Raw genomic sequence first — 14,860 nt, forward strand, 5'->3', positions numbered from 1 at the left:
ATTTTCACAAAACAGAGATCCAAAGAGGGAATATGGGGTTTCTGTTCATCAGAAATATGTCATGAAATGCTGAACACAATGGACAAGGGAAGTAAAGATTAAAAAAGAGTGAAGAAGTGGCAGAGGGGAGCCAAAGGCTGAGAAGAAAAATGCAATGGAAAGGAAAATTGTGGTGCTTTCGCACAGCAAAGATTAAAGAGAACTGTCTGAACATGGGAGGCACACTGTATGATGAGCAGGGGAGCCTAAGCTGTAAGGAGGCATCCAGGTGCTGCAGAAGCTTGTACCTAGGAAAGAAGAAGGAAGAAGTGAGTTAGCAGAAACGTGCTTGGACTCTGGCCATTGCTGACTGAGCTGCTAACAAGAAAACTGTTCTTTCTATCACCAAGATTTAGAGGAAAACACCAGGGAAAGGCACTGTGGGGAGGTGAGTACTGAAGCTCTTGAAGATTGGCAGGAGTACAAAGGCAATGCTCAAGAAATGGCTCCCTTGTTAGTTGTGAGAGGCAAAGCCTTGGTCAAAAAGACCATGCTCTTTCTCTAGAGAAACTTCATTATCAATGACCGTGTTGAGGTATGCAAATAAAAAGAAACCAAATTGCTCTGTAAAAGGCAGATGTCTGGACAATCCTGGCAATTAGCTTGCACATGCTTTTGCTAACATGTTGGTCAAATCATGTCCGCAGCTGTCTGTCTCTAGAGGAAAAAAGAATAAGCACAGAACTGAAGTTTCCTCTTGTAACTTCAGGTTCTGTGTCTGTCATTAAGACAGGATTTCTGCCCTTAAAACTGTGCAATTACACTTGGTTTTTTTGTTGTTGTTTTTTTTTTATACAAAACTTGTTTATTTCAGTCCTGAACTGTTTCATCAACCTCTTTCCCATGAAGCTTCAAGCAAGATTCAAAACTTGATAAACACTTTCAGCTTTTTTTTTCTCATTACATAAATACATACATTTTTTCTAGTTACATAAATACATACTGTGATGGACTGCTGTTACAGAATGAGGAAAACACTCACTGCCATCAGTTCTTGTTCTGTAAACATGCAAGAAAATCTTTAGCAATGGAGAGGCCTGCTGATCTCAGTGTTATTCCATCAGTATGTTCACAATATTGCCTGCTTACAGAAAAAGCTGTATGCATTTATCATCTTTATTCTCCCACTTCCTGTGGTATTCAGCAGGCTGTTGATAACAACTGATAGCAAATGGAGGATGGAAAAGGATATGTGCAGACTTAATGTAGATCCTTGGAATAATATCATTATAGGGCTGCTATTGATTTTCCTCCTGCTTTGAATGCTTCAGTGTTTTGTACACTGTTGAAGAGAGATAATGGATTTTAAGGGGTGGATGTCAAAATTGCACTCATATGCTTGGCCAAATTATAGCTCTGAGACAATGAAGCAGACAACAGTTATTAGGCAGACTCTGAGAAGATTAAAAATCCTGTACACTCCAGTGATGACAGCTGTGTCATGGTTCTTTATTCTTTAGCCTGAGATCTAGGGCTCACAGCTTACATGCTTTGCAGGAATTGAACTGAGACTTAAATTGTAGAGGCTGAACAGCAAAGGAAGTGCTAACATGGGGGATGAAACATGTACATGTCTTCACCCTCACCTCTGATTTTAAGGAATCTGTATAATAAAAGATGCCAGTATTGGTTTAGTTTAATTGAGAAGTTGATAGCAAAACAAAAATCTTGACACATTTTAGTCTGGAACAATTGACAGACATCAAGTTTTGATTAAGGTTCTAAGGACTTCTGATTTTTTGCGTTTTTTCACAAGAGCCACCAATTATGTTTTTGTTAGCACTGAACTGCCTTGGCTGACTTGAACAGAAGAGGAGGCCTTCCCTTTTTGTTTCAGCCTTCTAGAACTGTTAGAGACTAACCAAAGCATCATAATACAAAATAGGCTTGTTTAAAGCCAGGCTGGGGTAAGCTGCAAAAGAGAAGTATCTGAAAACTTTTCCCCTACCTGACCACAGTTCTGTGGACACCAGCAAGGATCTTTGTTTAAGAACCCTTTTGGTAACCATATAGTTTGTTTTGAAGGGTAATTCCCATCCAGAGGTGCCACAAAGGAAAACAGGTCTGTGATGGAGGGGCATTTTTATATTTCCTTTACAGAATTAGTTTTCATAAGTGGGTGTTCCTGTATGCTCCTACAGGAAATGTGAATCCAAGCCTTTGGGTGAGAATTATGCCATGCAGAAGTCTATTTCCCCTGCTGTACAGATGACTTGTCTGTACAATACTTTTCACCAGGTTCCTGAGAAAGCCATTAGGAGATCCAAAAGCTATAAAAAAAAACAGGTTCAGTTATGAGTTAGAACATATTCAAATCCTTCTTTTCTCATCAATACGGCTACACAAACAGACCCCCAGAAAGAAGAGTTCAGCTTCATTTGGGCTGTGCACTGGAAAAGGAAATAGGGAGACGAAAAGCTCTGGGAGGTTCTTAGAATGTGTGGTATCAGAATGTGTGGTATCAGTGACTGCTGGCAGACACTGAGTTGGTGTTTGGAAGTGCACCTGGTGCAGTGGGAGTTCAGAGCCCACTAAGCCTGGCTTGCTCAGTGGCCTAAAGGCTGTCATATCAGGTCTGGTTCTGGCAGGATGACATTGTCCCCCCAGAGCAGCCACTGTGTATGAATGAGCTGACTTTACAGTGTTTGGCCTTCATTTTCAGGAAATTATAAATCCATTTTCTCCAGAAACCTTAAAACAGTCCTGCACTGCAGGCTTAGGGTGGAGTACCTTCTGTCCTTTGTGCTGCTCTTATTGAACAAGTGTCCCAGAAAAGCAAAAAGAGCTTGTGATGGTAATTACTTTAGAATGCAGAAATTTCTAGAACGTGGAAACAATTTGTTATTATGTTCATTGCATTTAATTGTTAGATTCTAGTACCTGGGAACATTGTCTGGCTTAACCATGTGTGCAAATGAAATTTTAATTTAATTTGTTTAATTTCATTCTGTACATAGATGGTGTTTAGCAAATTTATTAGGATTCTTTTTATACTTTGTACTCTTTGCTAAAAATGTGATAGATTAGTTAGTCATTCTGAATAAGCAATTTGTCAAGCCTGTAAGCCATATAAAACTAAGTGCATATATAATTTATTGCCTACTCTAGTAGTAGAAATAATGTACATTTGGCAAATTCTAATTAAAATAATCAAGAGATTAATCATTTGATAGAAATTTATTAATCAGAATTAATTCTCTTTAAAATGTGTTTTAAACTCAGAGTACTATTAACCTGCAACTTAGTAAATTAGATTTTTTTTATTTTTTATTCAGCAATTTAATAAAAAGTGTGGCAAAACAGTAACATATATATGAAATGTATTTTATAATACTTCCTGATGTTACATATGAGGAATCATTAAGAAGCTCTTTCTCAGCTGAAGTAATCAGAACAATTTCTTATATTATATTTTAGATTTAATGTAAGGTACATTTCATGAAAGTTTTTCTTAGTAAGTATTTTCATATGGAAAATATCTGCAGCATAACTTTCAGTGCAGACTACTTTTCATCAAATAGAATTCATCTTGTTTGTCATAGCCTAATTTGTATGCACGTACAAATGCAGACAGAAAATAAGTTTCTTTGGAGACTAATAGACACCAAATATTGTGAACTTTACAACACACAGATTGAGAGATTTTCCATCCGGTATTTATTATTAAAAACATATAACTTGAAGAATGAGCATTTTTTAACTTTAAATTTTGATTACTCAAATAACCAGGACCACAGGAAAACAGAAGCTGAGAGTTACATTTGCAACAGTTACTGAACTATTTTGATTGTGCATTGCAGGAAGGAATCATGGTTTCAAGTTACTCATAAACCCTCCCTTTTAGGAAGCTGCTAAATGAATGGATCGGAACATGCCACAGAGTTTTGGGTTCAAGTTGTGTTCTAAGCCAAGAGAAGCCAGTATTTTGACTAAAACTAGAAATGTTTTGATCTTATGAGAATTTTGTCATCCAAAAAACTGAACTCCTTTTAGACTGCCTTAACTGATTGTTGATTACAAGATCCTTATGATTTTGTTAAAACTAAATATCCCAGAGAATCTCAAACATTGTAAATTAGGAAATGTTTTGTGATAATACATGCCTCTGTGACACAAGCAGCACGTGTAGCATGTTGCTACATCATAAAAAGAACAATCTTTTTACAATTGCTCTCTCCTCACTTCCTTTATCAGTAAATACACAATAAAATTAATCTAGGAAAACTTAGTGACATTGAGGCTTTTTTTTTTATCCAGAGCTGGGAGAGACAGAGAAAAATTTTTCCTTTAAAGCAGCTACTAAAGAAGTTACAAGCATATCAACTATGGTGCCTGAAGAAATACTGCTGCAATAAATTATAGAATAGAATTTCAACAGACAATACACAGATATTTGCAGATGCTGCTGAGGAAATAAACAATTTTCAAGTGCACAGGTTTTACATTTAAGGATAGGTGAAAAAAATTTGCAAGTAAATTAAACTATATCTAGGGTATTTTTAATAAATCAAATGTTGAAATGGAAATCACTGAGACACCTGCAACTGCTTGCCAAGTTTGAAACTTGGGGGAAACAACCCTTGAACACTAAGAGCTTTTTCAAAAAATAAAGATGCACACACTGTTTTCCAAAATTCTTACATGGGATCTGAGTCCCATATCAAATGTAAATGAAAGCATCAACTGCAAGAATTCAATGTGACATTAATTTTGAACATGCTCAGCCAAGACAACGTTTAAACAAAGATTTCTACTGTATTAATTATGATCCTTGCAAATGAGTGCTAAACTCTGCATTCTGATTACTGCAGGGAGATGTACCAGCCATTCTCAGGGCAAGGCTGGTGAAGCACCTGCCTATCTGAATAGACAGGTATCTAAACCTCCTTGGAATATAAAACCAGACAAAAAAAAATCTTCTCTTGTTTCCTCTTTCCTGTGCAGCCAAAAGTACCCTGAGAGATGTCACTGCCTCTGCTTCTAATAGTACACAGGGCATAGAAAAGTAATCATGTAAAAGTTGACTGTGATTTATCAAAAGCAGAAAGGAAGCATAAACCTGTCTACTGTGGCCAACACGGATCTGTACTTAGAGACAACACTTTGAAATGAAATGTATAATCTCTCTCTTATGGAGTTATGTAACGTTTTATTTGATATTAAGAAAATATCAGTGTATATCTAGATGAATCCCTATTTAGCTAAGCGGGGTTTTTATTGTTGAAAAATAGATTTTCTCTAGAGTTATATATTTTAGTTGACTCTTACTATACTTTCAGCTCTTCCAGCAAGAAAACTCCATCTGTGTAATGGATATCTAAGAGATAATTTTATATCTCATGCATTGTGATCATTCTTGAAATATTTGGACTATTTTAATCCCTAATAGCTTATATATGCTACATGTTAACATATTAACATTTGAAATTTAATTAACTCAGTGTGATTTTTCACCTAGAGGTGAACAATTGACTTTGTCCCTGAAGCAATTCCATTGGTACTACAAAATACCTTCATGCATGGGGTTTTTTATGTTTTTAACTGCATCATATGTTTGGATATGAATGAGGACAATTGCACTTTCCTTTTTTCAGGAGATTTTTTTCATTAAGGTTTTATACTGAAAATAGGTGTGCAAAATGTTGAGATTTATAGAGGTGGTGAATCTTCTATTGTTCTCACATCAAAGGCTTTATTTAGTAGCCGTGAGGGATGAAATAAAGACACTGGGACTTAGGTGCCAAAGCACAAATTTCTCCTGGTGACAACCTAAGGCACACAAGTGGGAACATTTTGGCTCAAGTTTCAAACTCTTTTTTTTTCCTCTTTTTCATCTAAGATGTGTTGTCATGTAATCAGAATCTGTCATCCCCATCACCTCATGGTAGTTCTGCAGTCAGGCTGTGACAGTTCAGATTTAGTATCTGTATGAATTATATTAAGCAATATTAAGGAAATTTAAGTAAGTTAACTTGTTAATTCACCAATAATGAATAAATTATCTTTTGGGGACTTGAATACTTGTTTTTCTTGTATATTTCTGTTTTCTCTGTCAAAATAGTCTACCATTCATATTCTGTGTCTTAGCATTTTTTGCTGTCAGTACAAAATACGCAATTTAACTCCACTAGCCCTTTTTTCACAGACTCTATAGGGCTAATAGCAACTGGCATGTTTCAGTGAGTTGTTTCTTGAACTTCAGGGCTAGTATTCAAGAAAATATATCCATATAATCCATACCTACATCTATATATTACTTTTTTCACAACAAACTTCCTGAGTTTCTATTGCCTTCAGTGTTCATTGCCTTTAAGCTTTTAAGTGCCTACACTTGGTGGTGAATTCATAATTTTCCTCTCTTTTAATGTTGTCTCCAAACTCTTGCAAGTTCTTCTTACAAACTGTGAAATATTTCTGTGCTTTTTGCAAATTTAGCCCAAGTACAAAGGAGATTGTAACTCATAGGAGGCTGCCCTGTTGTGACCATCTTCTTTTTATTCAGGTAACTAATTGCCAGTAAGCTGCTCCACCGAAAACCTGATTCTTTTATCAGCTTTGTGTCTCCACACCAGGAGTGTTTTCCTATCTTTTGGATTATGAATTAAAAGATATTATCACTTGCATACAGAAAAGCCTGGAGTATCAAGTGTGGCTTGTTTCTCCACCCACCCTCGGTGCATGTTGTGTATGCTCGAGCGAGGACTTGTTTGTGCGTAACAAGGAAATAGGGTGTCCATAAACAGTCCATAAACTGGGGCTGTATTTTCAGATATTTTTATGACTATGTAAATTGGGCACACATTGAAATCTGATAAAATTTGTCATTGTCAGATATTATGTAAATACTGGATGGATATGAATAGTCCCCTTATCATGCTGTGCAGTGTTTTGTCCTCCACTATAATAAAGGTAACAATGCTTGCCTTAAAAAGGTCCATCGATTTATTATTTTTTTCAGCTCCTTGGATGGAAATCTGTGTTATTTGTAATTTTACACAGTCTAAATAACAAAAGTTATGGGTTACTGGGAGACTTGCCCTTTTATTTAGAATAACACTTTTGTGTTGAACTTATTGCTTATGCTTCATTTTGTTCCCTAGATTAATTTTACTTTAAAAAAATAAAAATAAAAAAACAAAGAAAACCAAAGAAGCTACACAATAACTTTCTGCTGTACTCTGACTGTTCATTTTTTACATTAGTCTTGAAACTAAAAGTGCCCATGTGTTTTTTTAATATTATTTTTACACATAAACACCTCCAGAAACTTTCCCAGTTACTTCTTTCTCGGGCAGAGTTTCTGATATATCTGTGTTAGCCAAACTCAGGTTCAACATTTATTTTTCCCAAACAATTACTGTCAAAACCATTGGTCTGTACATCTGCTCCAGCTGAAAGGACCCCATGAGAGCTTAAGCAACAGAAACCAAGTTAGATGTCAAAACTAAGTTTGTTATCCATAGTTTTATAGTTTTCAGGTGAAAGTTATATTCAATGTCGCTCTTTTTTTGTGGGTTTTTTTTTGTGGTTTTTTTTGTTTTGTTTTGGTTTGGTTTTTTTGGTTTTTTTTACATCTAGTCCCGATTCACACATTCACTTGACCATATTTTCATTGCAGATGCTTGAAAGAATTTTTTTTAAGATATCCATCTGTCTGTGCAGGAAAATTCTAGCAAATTAGTTGCTCAGGAGGTAATCTGTTGAAAACAAACATTGTAGTTGAAACCTAACACCCAGATGTCATGGATGAAACTCTGCCTTCTCTTGCAACAGAGAAGTAGCAATATATTTATTTATATAAAACAGTGATTTAACAAAGTTTGGTCGTTCATGGGGCAGGAGTTTAACAAGATCCAGTGGCAAGGTACACTTGATGATTTATTGCATAGAGCATAGGGTTAGATAAAACTGTAAGGGACACCCCCCATTGAGTCATGAGTTTCAGAAAGGACTCCCTTGCTTTTTAAACTCCCTTCTGAGGGGAATTTGGGTGCAGCTGGATCCAGAATTAGTCTGAGACTTGGTCAAAAGTTTGTGTCTAAAGGATTATGTGTCTACAATCCACCCTTTATATGACTTATCTAAAATTTCAAAGTTTAACATGCTGTTATTCAAATCTGTTGCAAGGAATTGCGCTGCCTCAAGGAGTAATTTTGAGAGGCTCCCCCAGTCAAGGGGAGATCCTGGTGTGCATGGAGAGTTCTCCTGCCATGCCAGAGAGTTCACCAGGCTGTCCCCTACTTATGGAGTAAGATGACTGATTTATAGTCATATTTGGATACCAGCTGCACATTGGGTTCTTGCATGTTCAAGCTTGAGAGACTTGGAGAGGTCTCTGAGGAGACCTTGTGACCTTTCCAGGCTCAAAGGGAGCCTATGAGAAGGATGAGGACAAAAGTTTTAAAATAAATAAATTTGCCCATAATAGCTGTGAATAAAGCAGGGAAAATACAAGGGAAAAGCCAGCTTTGACCAGTCATCATGAAAATACATTTCTGAAATACATGACAGGGACATCATATTTTTCAAAGCACTTCTTTCTTTGCAAGTTCAGCAATAAACAGTGTGCTGGATCTGTAGCTGATGTGCATTGAGTTATTTCTATTGAAGTCAATCATTTACAGAGCTGAGGATATAAGCCAGTAATCTAATAGCACAGCTATTTGAGATCTGGCATGTTAACAAGATACCATCTTAAATGAGGTGTGTCTATAGGAGAGTTAATATTTAAAATATGGAAACATTTGCTTGTTGTCTCACATATGGAGATCTGGCTACAGGGGAAATTGTTCTCCTATTTATAAAATGGGGATTACTTAAGTAATGGTTTCATTTGGCAGATCCCAAACTCCAGCCTCAGAGGGCAGCTTGGGATAGTTTGATTTAGTAGGGATGGTTGGCTGCCTTGCATTTCCCCCATAATAAAACAGGGGATTGCTTGCTGAGCTACTTTATCTTAAGAAGAATGAAATTGTCTGTGTTTTGGCTAGAGCAGGTCAGCAGATGCTTTCCCTCCTTCTTTCTCATATGTTGATTAAACTTTATGTGCCATTGGCAGATAGAAATTCTGGGCTGCCCGAGGAGGCATTTGGGGTGTGCTCCTTTTACCAAACGCATCAAAGATCAAAAACCTGCCTGCTCCAGCAGGAGAATATGCAGGTCCTTTATTTCAGCCTGTGTCTCCAGCCTCTACACTGCTGCAAGGCAAGGACAATGAGAGGCATGGTGCTGCCATGTGCTGCAGCAACTTCCCTCAAAGGGACTTCTCAGGATGTGTGGGAGAACAGTACTGAAGATGTTCTTGTCAGTGCTTGAGAGTTCTGCTGCTCCAGGCTGACATGCTGTTGCTGAGTAGCACTCTTCAAGGAATGATTACTTCATATGAATCAATCATCTAGCTGAAAGAACTTAAAAAAAATTAAAAACAGTAATTTAATTTATTTTTTCCCCTTCTGTTGCACCCTGGAGATCTAAGTCTGCTTGGGGTTGATTTGATTTAAGAACTTCCTCTGGAAATAAAATCTGGGATTTTCTTCCTTTTCATGGCTATGGACTTGCTATAGTCTAAATGAAAGTATAATGCTGAGAGAGACTGGTGTCATAAATCTCCAGGGTAGCCTGCTGAAGCTGATACTGAAAATAATTTTATAAATCATAGAATATCTCAAGTTGAAAGTGACCACCGAGGATCTTGGAGTTCATGTCCCAGATAAAACTTGTGTTTCCTGGGCAGCCTTCTACTGGAAGACCTTCTGTGAAGGGACTAGCTGAAAAAACAGTGCCAGTCTGTCTTTGAAACTGCTTTATCTCCTCAGTCTGGTCTCAGGAATTCATAAGTTGACCCCTGTACCCCACAGATGCAGTACTTTCCTGTTTCCCATAGATTTATCATTTTGTGTTTGTTTAACACAAAATATATGTCACTGCCTGGTTACTATTTGTATATAAAATGTGGCATTTTATCTCATGCCTCAGTTCTCTCTCCTCAGTTGTCTATTCATTCTAAAGAGTGTAAACAAGTCTATATTTCCTAATTTACCTACTCCTGCTACTTAGAAAGGAAAAAACCAACCAAACAAAAGTAACACATTTAACCTGCTTTTCAACACCATGTTTTGAAAGGTCAGTATTCTGATTCAGAAGAGATTAATTATTGTTTTCTGAGTTAAAAAAAAAAAAAAAGGCAATCCTTGTCTGGGTAGATGCTTCTCCCATTTTATATAGGAATTTTGCACTGTATTTACAAGGAAGAATTAATAAATTTCACATTTTTTAACTGACAATGCACAGAGGAGTAGATGACAGGGTGCAGAGGTGGAGGGACAGACTGATGAATCTTAAAAATTTTAGTTGCCAGCCATTCTCCTGATCTAAAAATCCTGATTATATAAGTTCAGGATGGTATAAGAATTTACTCAGGGAAGTTTTTCATTCTTTTTATCATGCAGGCCCCAACACTTCTTGAAGCTGTTGAGTGTCTCTTTAGTTGGACATCCCAAATTTTAAAGTAGTGGATTGAAGGTTTTTTGTAAAGCTTTCTTTGCCTGTTGTGATGTTTTACTTGTTCTCTACCAAAGGTGATGGATAAGATATAAATAATACGAAAAGTGCTGATGGAGGAGCTTCATATGAGGAACTCAGGGAAATGCACAGGAATTAGAATACCTGTAGACTGAAACAGAATGGATTGAAGATTTTCAATGGCACTGGAGGTTCATTCATTTTCTAATTGGGGGAAATGCCAGTTAAAAAAAAAAATAATAATAGTAGAAATTTGTTTCATAGTGTGAAGTACCAATAATACTGTAAATAAAGAGAAATTGCTATCCTAAACTCACATTTTTGAACTCAAATTTTTCCACTAAAATGACAATCATAAACATTAGTGACTAATATTTTTGGTCAAAATTTTTTTGATATTCAGTAGATTTCATTACATTAAAGTTCTATTTCTTTTATTTGTATTCTCTCTCATACTTTGAGCTTTTGCACTTATTTTAGATGCAAATATTTGCTTTGGTGAGGAAGTTTTTTGATGTGTTTTATTTTACATTTTTTTTGCTTTGTTTGTTCTTGGTTACTGCTGCTACTTCATATTATCTGGTGAATTTTTGCAATGTCTGAGAATGTATGGTAGAAGTAGCAAGTAGTTTTTTAATTAATCCCAAAGTCTTCTCACTCAGTATGCAGTCACTGCAGTTCCATTTCTCCAGATATTTTTCCAATTTACCATGTTTTTTGACATGAAATTTTCTTAGGAAACAAAGTTTCTTCCACCATTATGATTATATTCTGCAAATTAACAACCAGCAAAGACAGTAACTCCTTCATTATGCTGTGCCATTGGATGCTTCAACTTTTAAGTTAATCTCAAAATAAACTGCAAAGATGTAGCTCTGAAAAGTACTCATTTAGGCCGGGAAAATTCTAGGTAAGGTTTTTTTTCTGTCTTAGGATGTAAAGATTATTTGTTTATGTCTTTTGTTGTAATCTGTCATATCTTTATAGACCTCAAAAAGCATTGAAAGAAGCTCAAAAGCAAATAACATTCAGAAACTTAGAATCAATGTTTTATTCTGCTCTGTGAACCTGGGGCTGTTTCTGTATTTTACGGTAAATGATTGATCAGTGAAGAGTGTCCCTGAGCAAGGACTCTGAATGTGACTCTTTCCATTTTCCCCAGTTCCCGCGGTGTCTAGCTGCCAAATTCAAGGTTTGGGCTACTGTTGCAGTTTGTTCTCAAATAAACTAATTTCTTAAACCTTTTTTTTTAATTCTTCCTATGGTTAAGTTGCTTTGATTCCCTTGCCATAAAAGCAAAAAAAAAAAAACACCCCAAACCACCTCCTTTTGATTAGCTTGAACTCTGAAAAAGCACTTCTCTTTTTTATTGCAACAAAGAGAATTTACTGCTTTTTGTTTGACAACATAGGAGTCTCTTGACTAGAGAGAGGATTTGCCAGAGAAACAAAAACATGCAGAAGTTATTTGCATAGTCATGCCTTGGGAGTGTGGCTCATGAGGTAGTGCTGTTTGAATTAAGCCCCACTAGGTGTAAAACCTCTGTTGTGAAACTGCTTGTTATTCCTCTGCAACAAACATCACCATTCAGCATCTCAGTCTCCTCATCTGTAAAATAGAGTACTGGTATTTATAAAGTAATTTGAGTACTCTCAGTGAAAAAATGCAGATGCACTTAAGCAGCAAATAGTATAAGAATACCTTCCTGTAATTTCATGCTTCATTGGGTTCAGCTTTATACCAACATCCAACTAGAATATTCATTTCAAAATGAAAGATTAAATCTAATGGTTGTGGTTAGGAAAATATCTTGCTACCATAAAGTAGTGTCTTTCTGTATATGTGCTTGCTTCCAGAAATGTTTCCATCAGTGTGTTGTGAGATTTTACTTCTCTCTTGTTCTGTTACCCACTCAATGATCAGTGTGTTCTAATGCTTCGCCAAGTTATTTTGAATGAAATTTTTCTTCATAACAGGAGCCCTGTGTCATGAGAAGGAGAGGATTTCCTCAAACCCTCTGTGTTTGGTACCCTTATCAGTGCCTCAGAAAGCTGAGACCACTGTACCCGACCAGTTTGTCAGTGTCCCTTTATGGGGACTCTGCACAGAGCAGCCCAGAGGTGTAAAATTCTCTCCCTCAGCTCAGATGTGCAGTCAATAAAATAAAGATCATTTGCCTACTGAAGGAATCTTTGGGATGCAGGTGTGAGTTAGTTATGACAATGACAATATAATGAACAAAGTTCACCTGAGGAGAGTGATTTCACCACAGTTGCTTGTTCAGCAGCAGGACATCTCCTCTCTCCCTTGGTTAGCAGCTGCTATGTGGTTTATCATCTGCCTGGAATGGGAACATCAAGTTCCCATTCCTGCAGGGATTGCCACAGAGTCTGGCCATGGTGTCCTCATTCTGCTCCACCCTTTGTTTTATCTCCCTTAGCATGTATTGTGTGGGGAGTGTCACAGAGGTTTAGTGCATTGCATTTAGCCACTGCATTTCACCCTAGAACTCCCTTACTATTATAACTTCTGTTAGAATATAAATTTAACTTCCCAGTTTTCTCTAATTTTACCCCCTGTCATTTTCCCACACCCTCCTTGTGCCTGTTTGCTTATAGATTTAAACAACACAAACCTTACTCAGTATAATAAAAATAGATTTTATTTGTTGTCATATAAGTTACTGCAAGACAGGAGTGAGTGTTCATAATTTTTGAGCTTTTCTTTTTTTTTTTCCTGGAGAGTAATGAAAGAAGCAATTATTTTGTAAAGCCAATCACTGAAGGTAGATGGTAACAGCTCCCTACTGAGCAGTTCTGTTTTTACATTTGCCAGGTGAGTTCCTACAAATTTCAACTGAATTACTGGAATGAAGCACTTTTCTGAAGCAATTTTATAACAGGAAGGCTCAGAGCTACTCACAGTGATTTTTGGTATCTATTTGAACGTGTACTGAACATATCTACCACATATGACATCGCTGTGTCTTCCTCTAAAGACAAAAAAGGAGCAGCCTTCAATAGCAGCTACATGGCAGGGTTACAGAGCCAACTTCTGTGGATTCATTGTTCTTTCTGCAGTGTTCCTCACAGGAATGAAAAAGATCTCAGTATTCTCTGCAGAGAGGATAACTCCCCTTAGGATGTTAAGTAGTTTTATGCAGCCCGGTGAAATTTTTACTGCTGAATATTCAGTAAGTTATTTACAACCAATGGGACACTTCAAACATAGGATTTTTTCCAGAATAAATTCCTTTAAATGTCACCTGGTGGCTATGTCCATTAATGTTTTTCTTAAACAGAAATGTTTTATGGTGGACAAAGTGCATATTACAGTTCTGCTGGGAATGCAAAGGACAGGTCCCATGTATGATTTAGTTTTGCCTAAGCAGAATTTGTTAGAAGAAAAGCAAACAAAAGGCATAAAATATGTGTCAGTTGTGCTGATGCAAAATGTTGGCACATAGGGCATCAGGAGTGTAATAATATTCATATCCTTATAGTTCTATTTTATTCTGGTTTATTGCATAGGCTTTATTGTAATGGTGTGCTGTTGGCATTACAGCATGTTTTCCTTTTATTTCTTCCATGTGATCTGAATATAGTGAATAAGTGAAAACTGGTCTGCTTTTTCCCAAGTACTTTGTATATAATATGAGAGGGAGTAGAAAAGCCCAAAACTGAGATTTATTCTTTTATATCGAAACTTTCAGAAAATTATGCTGATTTCTTCCCTTATAAATCTTTGCATCCAATCCCTTCAATTAAGTGCATAGGAAATTACCCTAACATTTTAGTATGTTTAGTCTAAGCCAAAGTCATTGCTACTGGTCCTTGTTTTGTAGGCAAAATCAAAAGGAAAGCAAGACAAAAGCAAACTATGTTGAATTTCAACACAGTGACTTGGAATCATTTTCCATCCTGCCTAAGATGCTCTGTCTGTAATTGGCCCAGATGGCACTGTCTCTATTAAGCAGCTTTTCATAAACTGATAACACAGTGGGCTACAAATTCCAGCTGTGCTGCTTTGATTGTGTTTACTGAGCTGCTAGGGCCTGGTGCTACCGATACATTACACACAAGAACTGTTCTCTCACACTATATCCTGGTTTTCCAGTTTTGTGTCTCCCAATATGTAAACAAGGTGTTTGCTGTAAGGGGAATGCTTCATGTCTTCTTTCTCGCTGTAAGGATCTGGTCTCTGCATATTTTTTATCATTTTCTTCTATATTTTTTGGCAGCAATTAAGCTGAAGAAAAGTGTCTGTGACACCCTGTAGCTTTAATGCTATAATATTTGGT

The sequence above is a fragment of the Motacilla alba genome, chromosome 4 (genome assembly GCF_015832195.1).
Source record: "Motacilla alba alba isolate MOTALB_02 chromosome 4, Motacilla_alba_V1.0_pri, whole genome shotgun sequence".
Classification (NCBI taxonomy): domain Eukaryota; kingdom Metazoa; phylum Chordata; class Aves; order Passeriformes; family Motacillidae; genus Motacilla; species Motacilla alba.